We start from the raw sequence: 18,839 nt of genomic DNA on the forward strand, positions 1-18,839 counted from the left end.
TTATTGCAGGTACATGTTTGACATTGTTGTGATATGAATGATTGAATGCTTGTATGAAGTTATTTTTTATTTGATTATGCATTTCATGTAAAATTATATCATGAAAACATGCTTAAATTAAATGTGTCATGTTTGTGAATGTGATTTCATCTTTCTAAATATCCTTGTGATGTGTGTAAATATGATATGATGGTGTTACACATGAAAATATTGAATTATCAATGCATGCATAATAATTCATGGAATTGCATTTTATGTTAAGCATGTTTGTGGTAGAGAGGGGAAGAAAAATTACGCATTAACTAAAACAAAAAAATTACTCACCAACAATCACCAAACAAGAATTTCTAACAGATTTGTAAACCACAATAAAGTGTTAACCAACTCAATACAAGCAACAAGTAAAATGAAGACTTTATGACCTACAATATGTAAATTATAGCAAACCAATAAGGATATATATATATATATATATATATATATATATATATATCAAATCATTACATCCACCATCAATGCATGATAAATTAGATATTTTCTTCATCATAGCATTATTATGATTCTCTTTTAACTGGTGAAGATAATATCCGTACATTATAGGACAAAATGGCTACAAACCGTGAATGGATGTATCGTAGGATAGTTGATAATGGGGTGTCTCTTGAATATATAGATGGTGTTGACAATTTTATTGAATTTGCAATGACAAGTGTCAGTATAGTGGATCCCACCGGTCGGATCAGGTGCCCTTACATGATGTGTAAGAACAATCAATTTGTAGAACCTCATGGCGTGAGACATCACCTATACAGAAAGGGTTTTGTGAGTGGTTATCAGAAATGAACGCTTCATGGTGAAGAATTTTAGAATAATTTTGAGGCACGAGTGGATGTGGTGCACAATAATCCATATGTGAATTTGATATTTGATGTCGCAAGACCAAAATTGGGTTCTGCTATGGGTCCTAGTGATGTACCAACTGAGGTAGAGGAAGAAGCAACAAACAATGCAGTTAGTAGATTTTATGACTTACTTAGAGATGCGGATGAGCCACTTTGAAATGGTTGCGAGAGTCACACGATCTTGTCTTCAGTTCTTTAACTACTGAATTTGAAGTTAGAGTATAATTTAAGCCAATCATGTTTTAACCGTCTGTGCTCTATTGTGAAGAGTATGTTGCCCAAAGATGAGAAATTGCCATAAAATTTCTATCATGCGAAGATTATGGGCAACGCTCTAGGTATGGGGTATTAAAAGATAGACGCTTGTCCAAATCACTGCATATTGTATTTCAAAGATCAAGCAAATAACAGATCATGTTCATCATATGAGCATCCTCAATTCAAGCCAAAGACAAGAGGTAATGGTAGCACGAGATAAAAAAAAGTGCCATACAAGTCACTCTGCTACTTTTCCTCTCACCCCTAGATTGCAACGATTGTATATGTCTTCGAGGACAGCTAAATACATGAGATGACATGCAAATAAAGTTCCACATGATGAAGACAAGATCATGCATCTTGTTGACGTAGAAGCTTGGAATCATTTTGATTGTACTCATCAGACCTTCGCAATAGAGTGAGAAATGTTACGTTCAGTTTATGTATAGATGAATTTAATCCATTTGGGGGGTATATCAACCTCATACTCGTGTTGGCCAGTATTTGTCACCTCATACAACCTTCCTCCAAGCTTGTGTATGAAGCATCAAAATCTTTTCTTGTCTCTATTGATCCCTGGTCCGACGTCGCCGGGCCAAAATCTTGATGTATATTTAAGGTCATTGATTGATGAACTGAAAATACTGTGGGATGAGAGTGTTCTCACGTATGATGCCCACAAAAAACAAAACTTCATTATGAAGGCTGTTGTTCTATGGACAATTAGTGACTTCCCTGTATATGGTATGTTATCTTATTGAAGCACACATGGAAGGTTAGCATGTCCGTACTGCATGAAGGATGCAAAATCTTTTAGATTGACGTATGGAAGAAAGTTGTGTTGGTTTGATTGTCACCGTTGATTTCTACCCAGCGACCATTCATTCCGACAATAAAGAAATGTGTTTCGAGCAGACACAACAAAAATAGAAGGTCCACCTACACGGTTGTTTGGCACAAAGTTTTTAAGACGATTGTGATTCTTTTCATACGGATTGATAGATGCCCGTAGTGCGATGCTCTTCCTTGAATTTGGAAAGGATCACAATTGGATAAAGAAATCTATATTTTGGGAACTACCATATTGGATGACCTTATTGATACGACATAATTTGGATGTGATGCATGCAGAGAAAAATGTGTTTGATAATATGTTCAATACGGTAATGAATGTCAAAGGGAAAATGAAGGATAATCCGAAGATCCGTATGGATTTAAAAGTAATATATAAAAGACCAGAATTGGAACTCCAAGAGTACAATGGCAAAATACTGAAACCAAAGACAAGGTACGCACTTAGACCAAATCAAGTAAAGCAGGTATGTCAGTGGTTGAGACAGTTGAGATTTTTAGATGGATACGTCTCTAATATTGCTTGGGCTATGAAGATAGATTATATGGATTGAAGAGCTATGATTATCATGTCATCATGCAACATTTGATTCTCCTAGCATTCCATGATATGTTAGACAAATTTATATGGGTAGTATTATCTCAATCGAGTTAATTTTTTAGAACATTGTGTGCATCAAAAGTTATAGTAACTGAGGTAAAGAATTTTGAGGATTCTGTCGTCACTATTATTTGTCAACTAGAGAAGATATTTCTGCCAGCATTTTTTGACGTTACGGAACATGTGATGATATATTTGTCATATGAACTTAGGGTTGGTGGTCCTGTGCAATATCGATGGATGTACTCATTTAAAATGTATACTTTTACTTATATCTTTTTTCTCTAATGCTATTAGGAATTTATTGTATTACGAGATGTATATTGTTGACAGATGCATGTTTGGCCTAAAAAAAAAGGTTCAGAATAAAGCAAGAGTGGAGGGTTCAATTTGTGAGGCGTGCACTTTAGAAGAGATTTTAAATTTCTCATCTATGTACTTTGAGTCTCACATTCCAACCTGTTACACTTGCCCACTTCGTAATGACGATGAAGAATATAATTATTTGTTAAGTATAGATGATTTGATCTGGAGTTGTGAAGAGAACTTTCACATCTCACTTATTCAGAAGTACAAAAAGAACGTGAAAATAAGTTTGGGGAATGGTTGAAAGAGTTGGTAAGGATGATGACATGCATTCTTTCTGTGTAAACAATAATATGTTACTTAATTAGTCGTGATTACAGTCATTGTTTATGCTTGTAGGTCTGCCATGGTGATGTTAATGACCAAGGAATATATGATTTGAAAAATTGTTCGACCAAAGTTGTGCAATGTTACAATGGCTACATCGTAAATGGTTATTGATTACATACAAAAAACTATAGTGTAAATAAGTCAACGATAAATAGTGGTGTGTGTGTCAAAGGTAGCAGTTACGGTAAAAATGAACTTGACTACTATGGTGTTATAGAAGAAATAATGGAGTTGACTTACTTAGGCATAAATAACAGGATAATTTTATTCAAGTGTCATTGGTTTGATCCCACAACAACAAGAGTCGACAAAGCCTCAGGCATTGTGCAGGTGAATCATAAATCAAGGTTTGAAACATATGAACCATTCATATTAGCATTGCAAGCGCAACAAGTTTGCTATATTTCATATCCGAATACAAGAAAGTTAAATAGAATGGTGGGCAGTTTACAAGGTGAAGTCTGAACTATACCCCGAGTATGATCAATTACAGGAAGACAAGATTGTTGAAGAGGGTGATTGCTATCAATCAGATGATATGTATGACTTCTCTTATGGTTACGATGTCACACATGGTTTGCATATCACATCTCTATTATCTGATGGCACACGTATGAAAGAATGTGATCCAAATGATATACCAAGTGGATGGGCACCCAATAAAGAAGAAGACGAAGAGGATGAGCAAGAAAAAGAATATGAAAGTCAAACAAGTGATGAGGAATCATACTCGAGCTAGTGAAATATATCTTGTAATACATACCACATCACTTTCTTATATGCTCTTATTTTTGTAATTCGAAGACCATGCTAGTCGTGGTTGTAGTTAGCAGAATATTGGAATGTGTTTGTTGTAGGTACATGTTTGACATTGTTGTGATATGAATGATTTGAATGTATTGTCATGTTTGATGTGGTTGTATCCATGCTTGCATGAAGTTCTTTTCAATTTGATTATATATCAATGTTCATAGAATTGCATATCATGTTATATTTCATGCATACTTAGCATGTACATGCACAATTCATACATAGTTATAAAACTGATTCATGTAGGACCTTTAAATTTTTACATTTCATGCATATGTCATATCCATGCTAAGATCAAAATTTATGTAGTTGATCTAAATAACATTTTATTTGTTAGAATATGGTTCGTGGAGGTCACAATGGTCAAGCACCCAATGGTCGAGGACCAAGTGGAGGCTGTGAGACAACATTAGGTAGATGTCTTTGTGTTATATTTAAATATAAGCATTCATTATGTTTTTGCTTATATGTTGATATAAAAATTGTTACTTGTTAATCATCTTTTTAGAATCTCAGCTCAGTGATAATCAGTCTCAGCCTTCATCTTCACGTAATGCTTCAATAAGTATATTATTTAAATAATTGTATACTTGATTAGTTTAAATATGCATTGCGTGAATTTCTTACTCATTATTCTGTAAATGATGTTTTGCCTGCACATGACCCACCTACACCAGCTACTTATACACAGCACGAGACAACGCCAGATGCAGGGTCTTCTTATTATGACACATGATGACTCGTTCAAATAGTGTATATCGATAGTCGATCATAAGTATTTCATTATCACTTGTCCAATACTCATCTTATAAATAGTGTATATCGATAGTCGATTGTTAATATGTACCAATTCATGTGTAGTGCGAAGTTCGAGCCACAAGAAGTAATACAAGAAATTAGGAAGTCACTAGTTCAGCATCTTTTAAGACCGATTGCTCAATAGAAAGAGTATCTGAAGGAGGTGTTGGACAGATTATGGTCCTCATTCATGGTATACAATCGTTTATCATACTTAATGTGTTTCATATTTAATTTTTTATTATAGTCATGTGTACTAATTTGCTAAAATTATTTGTAGGCTTCGAATCGCTTCGCAACTGCGAGGAAGGAGTAGGACGCGAGACTAGTGTGACAGAAGGTGGCTGCTAGTCGATTTGTCGATATGCTGCACAATATGAAGACTGCAACAATAAAAGCAGCTGGTGGGATAGATGATCTACTACAGTGGAAGGGTCATGGCCGTTCTACTATCAGATTAGATTATTGGGATGTAATATGCGACAAGTGGGCAAGCCATGAATTTCAAAACCGCTCAGCAAAGGCTGCACAAAACTGAGCGAAGATGCTCGATGCTCATCTACACACAGGTGGATCTAGGACTTTTGGGAGACACCCGAAAAAAATAATAACTCATCAATATATATATTGTCAAATTTATAAGTATTTCTGCATACTTTCTAATTGATTTTTTTATCATTTAACCTTGTAGAAAGCTGAAAAAGGAGGCATTGTGCCTTACAAGGATGTGTATGTTTAAATACATAAACGTAAGAGCACGAGAGAGTACGTATCAAAGAAGGCAAGAGCGATAACGGTATGCATTTATTATATTAATAAATATTGTAATATACAAGTTACCATGAATTATATTAACATAAATATTATAATTATTAATTATTAATTTATACTGCAATCATTACTTTGTAGGAGTCATACAAACAACAGATGGTAGAGCGATATGGCAATGACTCCACTCAGCATCCGCCTTTTGATCTTGCAGCATGGGTGACTGCAACCGGTGAACCCAAAAAGGGTTGTGTGTTCGGGTTTGGGAGTAATATGAACATCACACCAGTCATTGCCTCCTGCAACCAAAACTCTCAGAGTTCTCCCACCAGCATCAACTCCCACTGTCTGATTGACCCTGCTATTTCTTGGGATAGTGTCCACCAACTTCTTCACGACACAATGCATGACTTTTTACATTAAGTCATTCTCAACCGTGTCCATAATGAGTTATGCAACTTTTTTCAGGACAAAAAAACTTCGTCTGCATTCAACATGAGCTTCAGTGCACGTCAGGTATAAAGTTTCATGTCATTTGTTTTATGTCGTTAGATTTCAAGCAAGTATATGCATGATTGAATACATATATGCATGATTGAATCATTATTACTTTTTTTGACACCTATAGAACACATATATGCATGATTGAATCACTATACAATTTTTATCACAGCCTTAGAACACATATATGCATGATTGAATCACTATGAATTTTTTTGACAACCTTAATACATATATGCATGATTCAATCACTATAAAATTTTTATGACACCCTTAGAACACATATAAGCATGATTTCATCGCTATGAATTTTTTTGACAACCTTAGAACATATATAAGCATGATTTCATCACTATAATTTTTTTGACTACCTTATAACACATATATACATGATTGAATCACTATGAAAGTTTTTTGACAACCTTAGAACACATATATGCATGATTGAATTACTATGAAAGTTTTTTGACAACCTTAGAACACATATAAGCATGATTTCATCACTATGAAAGTTTTTTGACAACCTTAGAACACATATAAGCATGATTTCGTCACTATGATTTTTTTTACAACCTTAGAACACATATAAGCATGATTTGATCACTATGATTTTTTTTACTGCATTATAACACATATATGCATGATTGAATCACTATAAAAGTTTTTTGACAACCTTAGAATACATATAAGCATGATTTCATCACTATAAATTTTTTTTACTGCCTTATAACACATATATGCATGATTGAATCACTATGAAATTTTTTGATTGCCTTATAACACATATATGCATGATTGAAACACTATGAAAGTTTTTTGACAACCTTAGAACACATATAAGCATGATTTCATCACTATGAATTTTTTTGACTGCCTTATAACACATATATGCATGATTGAATCACTATGAAAGTTTTTTGACAATCTTAGAACACATATAAGCATGATTTCATCACTATAAATTTTTTTTGACACCTTTAGAATACATATATACATGATTGAAGCACTATACAATTTTTATGACAGCCTTAGAATACATATATGTATGCTTGAATCACTATGAACTTTATTTGACAACCTTAGAACACATATATGCATGATTGAATCACTATAAAAATTTTATAACAACCGTAGAACACATATATGCATGATTTAATCACTATAATTTTTTTTTGACACCTTTTGAACACATATATGCATGATTGGATCACTATAAAATTGTTATGACACCCTTAGAACACATATATGCATGATTGAATCACTATGATTTTTTTTTACAACCTTGAAACACATATATGCATGATTGAATCACTATGTAATTTTTTTGACAACCTTAAAACACGTATTTGCATGATCGAATCACTATGAACTTTACTTTTATTGACAGCCTTAGAACACATATATGCATGATTGAATCACTATGAATTTTTGTTGTCCGCCGTAGAACAAATATATAAATGATTGAATCAGTATGAATTTTTTTTTACAACCTTAGAACACATATATGCATGATTGAATCACTATAATTTTTTTTGACAACCTTAGAGCACATATATGCATGATTGAATCACTATGAAATTTTTTTGACTGCCTTATAACACAAAATGCATGATTGAATCACTATGAAAGTTTTTTGACAACCTCTAAATTTTGTTAATGTCTCACTTTATTGTTAGTTTATGTGTCATTCAGCCATGTTACTTTGATTGCCTTAAATTAGGTGCATTGCATAATTTATTTCATTATATTTTTTTTATCAATATTAGTATTTTGGTTCTCTTGTAGGATGCAAGAGATGATCAGCGTAGAGGAGCTAATAGAGGTATGAATGAAGGGGTATATCAAGACAATGAAGAGGATGATGCTCTGAATCTTGGCGAGGATTAGATTCATGTGTTGAATTTATTTCACGTACTTGTTGTTTCAAACAAAACTCTTTGTATATGTTCACTTGTAACTAATTAGAACTTGGTGAGGATTATACTGGGTTGTTAAATTTGTTTCACTATGTATTTTTTATGTATACTTTATTTTTTATACACAGGTTATATAAATTGTATAACAAAAAAAAATCTCAATATTTATATTTCAAACAATTTTTTATTTTTATTTTTATTTTAAAATTTATGATGGATTAGCGACGGATATTATCTGTTGCTAATATCCGCCACCAATTTAGCGATGGATTAGGGACAAATATTTATTTGTCTCAAAAACTGAATCAGTCGATATTTTGTGACGGAATGTAATCCATCGCTAAATTGACGACGGATATTAAAGACGGATACGTATTCATCATTAAATTTTAGTAATGGATTAGTGATGGATATGTATATGTCGCAAAACCAAATCAGTTTTTATTTAGTGATGGATTAGCGATGAATCATAACATCTGCTAATCTGTCATGAATTAGCAACGGAAGTAGCGACAGATCAGTTCTGTCGCTAATTAGCGACCAGAAAGTTGCGACGAACGCTATTCATCGTTATGCCATCGCTAAACAGTTCAGCAACAGAATTGTGACGGATTAGCATCGGATAGTGTCTGTCGCTAATCAACAAAATTCTTGTAGTGTATGTTTCTTTATTACATGGTCTTGAGTCCATTATGAACCAGGTATGAGCAAAGCACTCTCAAATCTGACTAGTACAATATGGCATATTTAGTGCAAGTGCATAACACATCACAATGAAGTAGGACCTAGATGTTAATAAAAAATACAATATTAAAGATGAAAAAACTCTTGAAAAAAATAGTTAGGGGGTACTTGAAAGCCTCGAATCTCATGTGGCATAGGCCTCATGCCAAAATTCGAAGCTATTCAAATGAGGGATCTCAAATCAAAGATTTGGATTTCTCCTTGTATATAAGGTTGTCAATGGGTCGAGTTCCTAACCCATCCAAATATACCTAAACCCGCTCATATAACAAATTGTTGAAAACAGTTGTGAAAAAAAATCAATTGATGGGTTGGGGTTTTGTCGAGTCATGAAAATGGAAATCGCAAACCTAGGCTCACATAATCGCAAAAATTTACTTTTATAGAAAATATATATAGAAAGCTTGATTCAGGTCGAGTACTCAGCAAAATAATTTGGGTCAGGTCGAGTATCAGGAAAAAATCATAACCCAAACATGACCCATATTGCTCAAGTCGGGTTTTGATTGACCCATATATTATTTAGATTGATAACTTTCATGCCCATACCCAGGAATTCGAGTTCGAGTTGGGTACATGGTACAAACCCAACACATTGAAAACCTTATTAGCATAAAGGAGATAAAGGTCAGATCCTTAGATCCAAAGCTATCCAAATGAGGGATCTCAGATCAAGGATTTGAGCTCCACTTGGTATATAAGGTTGTCTATGGGTCAAGTATTCGACCCATCAGGATATACTCAAACCCGCTCATATAACAAATTGTCAAAGCCAATTGTAAAAATGATTAATAATAATAAATTGCTGGGTTTAGGTTTTGTTGGGTCATGAAAATGGAATCTCATACCCAGACCCGCATAAATGCAAAAATTTACTTTTACAAAAAATACATATAAAATGCTCAAGTCAGGTTGTACCCAGCAAAAAATCTGGGTTGGGTCGAGTACCAGGCAAAAATCATAACCCAAACACGTACCATATTGCTCGGGTCGGGATTGGATTCGACCCAAATATTATTCAGGTCAGCACTTTTCATGCCCATAAAAAGGAATTCATGTTCGAGTCGGGTACCTGATACAAACTTGACCCATTGACATCCTTACTGGTATAAAGGAGATAAAGGTCAAATCCTTGGATTTGAGAATGGATAGAGAAGGACCCTTTCTTAAATCCTTGGATTTCCCTCAGATTTGAGAGGCTCTCAAACACAGTCTATACGTTGCAAATATTTTAAAGTTGTTAAACCAACCCATAAAATTAAAAGCAACCCCATATACGTTGAAGGAGAGGGTGGTGTATGTTCTCCCCCGATGATTCACTGAATCCCACGTCTGTGTTCGGGGGGGGGGGGGGTGAATGAGCGCCATGTATTTACGCACATGGGGCTCGTATTCCCGTGTATGTTGACATAACTTTGCATCGGACTGGGGTGTTGTTGCAAAGACTTAAGTACCCTTTCTTGCTATTCTTGCCACAAAACGACGATTTGAGAAAATGACAAAAATGTCCATTTAAAAAAAGAAAAACAAACGGTTCAAAAAAAGAACAAACATGTCCTTCATCTAGAAAGTCCCCGCACTGCAGGATTATCTGAGAAAGGAATCCCCCCTGAAGAAAGCCATGAACATAAACTCTCTCTCTCTCCCTTCTCTTTCTGCTTCTGTGCACATCCAGCAGATGATCCTACATTGCTCCAGCAAGCATCGACTGACCTGCACACTGACTGTAGCATGGTTCAACTTGATGAGTTGTGGAGCCAGATTCAGAGATTTTGCCCTTACAGGAGGGGGGTTTGAGGCTCCCATCGGTGTGGGTAGCATCGTTCAACTTAATAAGTTGTGGAGCCAGAATCAGAGATTTTGCCCCTACAGGAGGGGGGTTTGGGGGCTTCCCCCGGTGCAATAAAGTGTTTTGTTTAATCGTGGTGCTCATGTTTCCTTTGGTTGTTTCTTGCTAAAGGTTTTCGTAACACCCTTTCCCACGATTTTTCTGTTCTTTTTTTCTGGTTTGAAGATGGTGACTTCTGAAAGTTACTGTTCAATTTCAGAAAATGAACCTGTTATAGAGATCGGATTTCAAATCCGTAAAAAATGTTGTCTTTCTTATTGAGTCTAGTTTATTTCTCACAATTTTCAACAATTTTTATGGTCATTTCATTCCCCATTTTGATTAAAAACCAGACCCCTATTATTCTGCATTATTTGAGTTGCACAGGTTTTTTAGTTCATTTTGCAAGAGTCATATCTCTCCAACGAAAGATCATTTTCCAAATCTGCAAAAAAGGTTTTCTTTTTTTATTTGTCTAGTTTATATCTAAATTTTTTTAAAACTTTTTATACATATTTGATATTTTAAATTTGTTAAAATTCGGGACTGGTTACAGATTAATCTTACTTCACCATGATTAAACAAACCAGTTCCAGTTTTTTAAAAATTTGTAATATCAAATAAATATATAAAGTTATAAAAATTTTCAGATATAAACTAGACAAATAAAGAAAAAAACCCTTTTTACAGATTTGGAAAATGATCTCCCGTTGGAGAGATATAATTCTTGCAAAATGAATAAAAAACTTGAGTATCTAAAATGATATAGAGTGTGACAGAGTCTTGGTTTTCGACCAAAAACAGGTATGAAATTACCATAAAAATTGCTGAAAATTGGCAGAAATAAACTAGACTCAATAACAAAGATGTCACTTTTTACGAATCGGAAATCCGATCTCCGGTTAGGGAGATACGTCGCCGATAAGTTGGTCTTTATTCAAATAGCGATTTACGCGGGACGGCTTACTGAATAGCGATTTGTAGTGTTATTCAGTAAGCCGTCACGCGTAAATCGCTATTTGAATCAAGACCAACTTGTCGGGGGCGTATCTCCATAACCGGAGATCGGATTTCCGATCCGTAAAAAGCAGCATCTTCGTTACTGAGTCTAGTTTATTTCTGTCAATTTTCAGCAATTTTTATGGTAATGTTATACCCATTTTTGGTCAAAAACCAAGACTCTGTCAAACTCTATATCGTTTGAGTTACTCATGTTTTTAGTTCATTTTGCAAGAGTCATATCTCCCCAACGGAAGATCATTTTTCAAATCTGTAAAAAGGGTTTTTTTGTTTTATTTGTCTAGTTTATATTTGGAAATTTTTATAACTTTATATATTTATTTGATATTTCAAATATATAAAAAACCGGAACTATTTCGTTTAATCATGGTTAAATAAGATTAATTTGTAACCAGTTCTTAATTTTAACAAATTTAAAATATCAAATATGTATAAACAATTATAAAAAATTCTAGATATAAACTAGACACATAAAGAAAAAAACCCTTTTTACAGATTTGGAAAATGATATTTCATTGGGGAGATATGACTCTCGCAAAATAAACTAAAAATATGTGCAACTAAAATAATGCAAAATAATAGGGGTCTGGTTTTTAATCAAAATGGGAAAACAAATGACCATAAAAATTGCTGAAAATTGACAGGAGTAAACTAGACTCAATAAGAAAGACACCATTTTTTACGGATTTAAAATTCGATCTCCGATTAGGGAGATACGCCCCCGACAAGTTGGTCTTGATTCAAATATCGATTTACGTGTGACGGCTTACTGAATAGCAATTTGTAGTGTTATTTAGTAAGTCGTCACGCGTAGATCGCTATTTGAATCAAGACCAACTTATCGGGGACGTATCTCCCTAACCGAAGATTGGATTTCAAATCCGTAAAAAACAGTGTCTTTCTTATTGAGTCTAGTTTATTCCTGTTAATTTTTGGCAAATTTTATGGTAATTTCATACCTATTTTTGGTCAAAAACTAAGACCTTGTCAAACTCTATATCGTTTGAGTTACTCATGTTTTTAGTTCATTTTGCAAGAGTCATATCTCCTCAACGGAAGATCATTTTTAAAATTTGTAAAAAGGGTTTTTTTGCATTAATTGTCTAGTTTATATCTGGAAATTTTTATAACTTTATATATTTATTTGATATTTAAAATATATAAAAAACTGGAATTATTTTGTTTAATCATGGTTAAATAAGATTAATCTGTAACCAGTTCTGAATTTTAATAAATTTAAATTATCAAATATATATAAACAATTATAAAAATTTCTAGATATAAACTAGACACATAAAGAAAGAAAACCCTTTTTACAGATTTGGAAAATGATATTTCATTGGGGAGATATGACTCTCGCAAAATGAACTAAAAATATGTGCAACTTAAATAATGCAAATTAATAGGGGTCTGGTTTTTAATCAAAATAGGAAAACAAATTACCATAAAAATTGCTGAAAACTGACAGGAATAAACTAGACTCAATAAGAAAGACACCGCTTTTTACGGATTTGAAATCCGATCTTCGGTTAAAAAGATACGCCCCCAACAAGTTGGTCTTGATTTAAATAGCGATTTACATGTGACGGCTTACTGAATAGCGATTTGTAGTGTTATTTAGTAAGCCGTCACGCGTAAATCGCTATTTGAATCAAGACCAACTTGTCGGGGGCGTATCTCTTTAACCAAAGATCGGATTTCAAATCCATAAAAAGCGGTGTCTTTCTTATTGAGTCTAGTTTATTCCTGTCATTTTTCAGTATTTTTTATGGTAATTTCATACCTATTTTTGGTTAAAAACTAAGACCCTGTCAAACTCTATATCGTTTGAGTTACTCATGTTTTTAGTTCATTTTCCAAGAGTCATATCTCCCCAACGGGAGATCATTTTTCAAATATGTAAAAAGGGTTTTCTTTCTTTACTTAGCTAGTTTATATTTGGAAATTTTTATAACTTTATAAACTCATTTGATATTTCAAATCTGTTAAAAACTGAAACTGATTATAGAATTTCTGATTCTGTAACAGGTTCATTTTCTAAAATTGAACGATAACTTTCAGAAGTCACCATCTTCAAACAAGAAAAAAAAATAGAAAAATCGTAAGAAATGGTGTTATAAAAACCTTTAGCAAGAAACAACCGAAGGAAATATGAGGACCATGATTAAACAAAACACTTTATTGCGTCGGGGGAAGCCCCCAAACCCCCCTCGTGTAAGGGCAAAATCTCTGAATCAGGCTCCACAACTCATCAAGTTAAACCATGCTACAGTCATTTTGCAGGTCAGTCGATGCTTGATGGAGCAGTGTAGGATTGTCTGCTAGATGTGCACAAAAGTAGAAAGAGAAGAGAGAAATAGAGGGTTGATGTTTGTGGCCTTCTCCAGGGGAGATTCCTTTCTCGGATAATCCTGCAGTGCATCAAGTTGAATGATGCTACCCACGCTGGAAAGAGCCCCCAAACCCCCCTCCTGTTAGGGCAAAAACTATGCTACCCACGCTGGGAGGAGCCCCCAACCCCCCCTCCTGTAAGGGCAAAAACTCTGAATCAGGCTCCACAACTCATCAAGTTGAATGATGCTACCCACACTGAGAGGAGCCCTCAGACCCCTCTTCTGTAAGGGTAAAAACTCTGAATCAGGCTCCATAACTCTTCAAGTTGAATGATGCTACCCACACTGAGAGGAGCTCCCAGACCCCTCTCCTGGAAGGGTAAAAACTCTAAATTAGGATCCATAACTCATTTAGTTGAATGATGCTACCCACGCTGAGAGGAGCCCCCAAACCCTCCTTCTGTAAGGGTAAAAACTCTGAATCGGGCTCCACAACAGTCAATGTGCAGGTCAGTCGGTGCTTGATGAAGCAATGTAGGATCTTCTGATAGATGTGCACAGAAGCAGAAAGAGAAAGGAGAGAGAGTGAGAGGGTTGATGTTCATGGCCTCCTCCATGAGAGATTTTTTTCTTGGATAATCCTGCAATGCAGAGACTGGGTCTTAAATAATCATCTTCGGGGCATTTAAGTCTTTACAATCACTCCTTTTCTACAATAATTATTTTTTTTGGCACCAATGAAGGAGAGGGTAATTAAGTCTTTGCAATCGCATCAAGCTCCAATGCTAATTAATGCTGACAAACATGGGGATACGAGATGCACAGACTTAAATACGTGGTGCTTTTTGGGACCTCCAAGCATGAGATGCCCTGTTCGGGGGGTGGGGGGACATATAACCTGCTTTGACGTTGAAGATATTTCTTACCCCACTTTGACATATGGCTGTGTAAATGTTTTGTGTCCTAATAAATGGGCTTAACTTGGCTAGGGCTAGAACCATAGTTACCAAGAAATGAAATGGATAAGAGAAGCAATGCGCCAAGCAAAAACAGAGAAGTGATGCTAATAGAGATAAGAAAGAATTGGAAAGTCCTTTCGTTGGAAGAAAATTTTGTAACGTGGGAATGAAGGTACCCAACTATAATGGGAAACCTAGTGTCGTTGGAAAACTGTGGAATAGGGAAATCCTAAAACAGTTGAGTTTCCTATTTTCTATTGCACTTGGTTAAAGAAGAAATCATTATATATATACATAACCTCTCTCTCTTTGGGCAGATTATGGAATATATATATATATATATATATATATATATATATATATATATATATATATATATATATATATATAGAGAGAGAGAGAGAGAGAGAGAGAGAGAGAGAGTTGACGTGGAAGTAGGCTCTATAGTGACTGAATGACGTAAAACCTCGTGTCCTGATTCTTGTTGGTTTGTTTCTGTGTATGGTTAAATCTGATTTGTTATCATGGTATTAGAGCCATGACCTACTGCTCAGTTTGATCAAACATGTTTCAAATAATGGACAATTGTATCCGTTTGAAGTGTTTGAAGTGTGAAGATCGATTGTTGCATTGTTTGGTAAAAGCTATATCAGTCTTGTTTGCTTAGTTGCCGATTTATGTGGTTAGTGTGCAATCATATTCTTTTTGCATGACGTTTTGGCTGAATTCATGTGGTCAGTGTGAGATCAGTTTCTTGTGCATGCCATTTTTCTTATTAGTCTGAAGTGTTTTTGAAGTCTATGCAATTAGAGCTGAGTGAGTAGTCTGTTCCTATGCGTGAATAGCGGGGCTTGGTGCAACCTAGTTATTCTTTGCATGTTGTAGTTTATATGATGATGAAGTCTATGCATCTGTATTGAGATCAACCCATTTTCGCATGTTGTAGTTTCATGATTGTGGCTCCAACTAAGATTTGTTGAATGGTTTGTCCCCTGCGTGGTGTGAGGTGTCGTGATCCATTGTTATATTTGCCAGAACCCTGTCGTGTTCTTGAAAAGTGTTGATTAGTTGATGCGATTGCGTTCCTTTTAGACGACATAGTCATTGAAACATAGTTACTTCCTAGAATCCTATCGACCAGTGAGAAAGGGTGACCTTTTCCTTGTGAGAGGCGGGATGCGGAGTGTGGAATTTAAAGTCATTGAAACCGATCCTAGTGAATATTGCATTGTTGCTCCAAATACAGAGATCTTTTGTGAAGGGGACACTGTCAGACGGGAGGATGAAGAGCGATTGAATGAAGTTGGTTATGATGATGTTGGGAAGCAGATGGCTCAGATTCGGGAGCTTGTTGAACTTCCAATGAGGCATCCACAACTATTTAAATCCATCGGTGTGAAGCCTCCAAAGGGTATTTTGCTTTATGGTCCTCCTGGTTCAGGGAAAACCTTGATTGCCAGAGCTGTTGCAAATGAAACTGGTGTGTTTTTCTTCTTAATCAATGGACCTGAGATTATGTCCAAGTTAGCTGGAGAAAGTGAGAGCAACTTGAGAAAAGCATTTGAGGAGGCTGAAAAGAATGCTCCTTCCATCATCTTTATTGATGAGATAGATTCAATAGCCCCCAAAAGAGAGAAAATACATGGTGAGGTGGAGAGGCATATTGTTTCCCAACTTTTGACTCTAATGGATGGTCTTAAGACTTGAGCCCATGTTATTGTTATTGGTGCTACTAATAGACCAAATAGCATTGATCCAGCTCTCAAAAGATTTGGAAGATTTGATAGGGAGATCGACATTGGTGTTCCTGATGAGGTTGGGCGGTTAGAAGCAAGGTTGTTAAATGCGATGAGGCGAAGCGAGGCGTTGAGCCTGTTATGAAGCGAGGTGTAAGCCTCAAGGTGTTGAAGCGCAAGCTTCATGATCAAAATAATAAAATATAGAATATTAATAAAATAATAAAAATTTTAAATAAAAACTACTAATAAACCACAGTATAAAATAAATTGTGTCCTGCGAGAGGATCCTTCTTCTTCCCCTTTACTTATCATCCCAAACCACATCACCACAGCCATCCTCTCGAGGCTTCCCGTGAGTTCCCTCCTCAGATTCAGGATGGTTTGCAGAGGTTGGTGCTCCCTAATCGACTCCAAAGACTTTGTGGAGACCCACTTCCTTCGGGCTAAGCAGAATCAGGAGCTCTCTTTTGTCATTGAAATGGACGAGGAACTTCGTTTCTTCGATACCAACAATCCCCTCTTCCGCGTGGAGAAGGAAACACTCTGGCAGCCCGTTCTGACGCCACCATCAAGCGAGATTTATGATGATTGCCCCTCCATCTTATCCTGGTGCAACGACATCTGCTGTTTGGGGAGCGACCCCTCCCTCGTAACCCCATCAAGTCCCTGAATTTATCAGATCATCAACCCAGCCACGCGAAGGAGCATAAGGCTTCCGAAATCTGGACTGGCCTATCCGGAATTCTGCCAAATTGTTCACGACTCTGCCTCCGGCATGTATAAGTTGCTCCTCATCGAATCCATGGGTGCCCGTTTCAGGTGCGAGATCTTCCTCATTGGCACCGACGTCTCGTGGCGAGAGCTCGACGGAGCGTATGGAGTGTATGAGTCTTCTGTTAATGGAGTTGTTCACTAGCAGAATGATCATCAAATAACTAGCACGAACCTGATGCGTACGCCTTAGAAGCGAGGCGCGTTTCAACTTGAGGCGTGCGCTTCACATGAGTGAAGCGTGTGTTTCAAGCCTGAAATGCTTCACTGCAACGCCTCAATACCTTGAGTGTGCGCTTCGCCTATGAGGCGTACGCTTCAGGTATTGAGGCGTACGCCTCTCATAACACTGGTTAGAAGTTCTTCGGATACATACAAAGAACATGAAGCTTGCAGATGATGTAAAGACTCCTGTTTTTCTTTCCCCCCTTAATCTTTATGCTCCATTGATTTGCTCTAAAATACTTCGTATTTACTCTCTTGGAATATCACATTAGGTCGACCTGGAAAGAGTGGCAAAAGACACACATGGTTATGTTGGAGCAGACCTTGCTGCTCTTTGCGCAGAAGCGGCCCTTCAGTGCATTAGGGAAAAATGGATGTCATTGACTTAAAGGATGAAACAATTGATGTTGAGGTCCTCAATTCGATGGCTGTCACAAATGAGCACTTTCAAACAGCTTTGGGCTCTTCCAACCCCTCAGTTTTACGTGAAACTGTGAGCCTTGTCTTTTCATTTCTTCTTCCTTTATTTTTTGCCATAAAGCTTTTATTAATATTATTTTAACATGATGGTGCATGCTTTATTATGTTTACATGTCATTGGTAGGTTGTGGAGGTTCTGAATGTCTCATGGGAGGATATTGGTGGCTTGGACAATGTCATAAGAGAACTTCAGGAGGTAACTGTCTATTTCCCTTGACATTTTGTTGTTTGTATGCTATTTGCAAAGGACAAGATGTGTGTTGAATGCCCAAATTGTTGTGATGATCTTTTGTTAACACCTTTGTGAAGATTCAGAAATCTCTTGCTTAAAAATTGTTGATTGCAGTTGGCATATCAGTATCAGGAATCTGTTGAATATCCATCAAGTGCTTCAATGTTGATCTGTTGCAACTCAGGTAAACTCTTCTGAGAAATCATATTTTTATTGTTCAATATTCTCTGTTTTACTTTGCCTGGTATTTGAGAATGGAGAAGATTATCTCCAAGATGATCATTGTTTAGTTAGTATTTGGATAAAATTAGCCTCTTTCAGTGGTTTTGAGTCTTTTGACTAACCAAATTGTTTTCACCATTCTTATCATCTTTAGTGTGGAAGTTTTGTAAGATTCTCTTGATTT

At 35.8% G+C, this 18,839-nt stretch overlaps 1 pseudogene; it reads left to right on the top strand.

The window, feature by feature from the left end:
* The window catches only part of LOC149837979 (cell division cycle protein 48 homolog), a 67,573-nt pseudogene extending 49,155 nt beyond the window's left edge, over positions 1 to 18,418 (top strand).
* Positions 18,419 to 18,839: the final 421 nt, after the last annotated feature.

This window comes from Nuphar pumila, chromosome 5 (genome assembly GCF_984573655.1).
Source record: "Nuphar pumila chromosome 5, dmNupPumi1.hap1.1, whole genome shotgun sequence".
NCBI classification, from domain to species: Eukaryota; Viridiplantae; Streptophyta; class Magnoliopsida; order Nymphaeales; family Nymphaeaceae; genus Nuphar; species Nuphar pumila.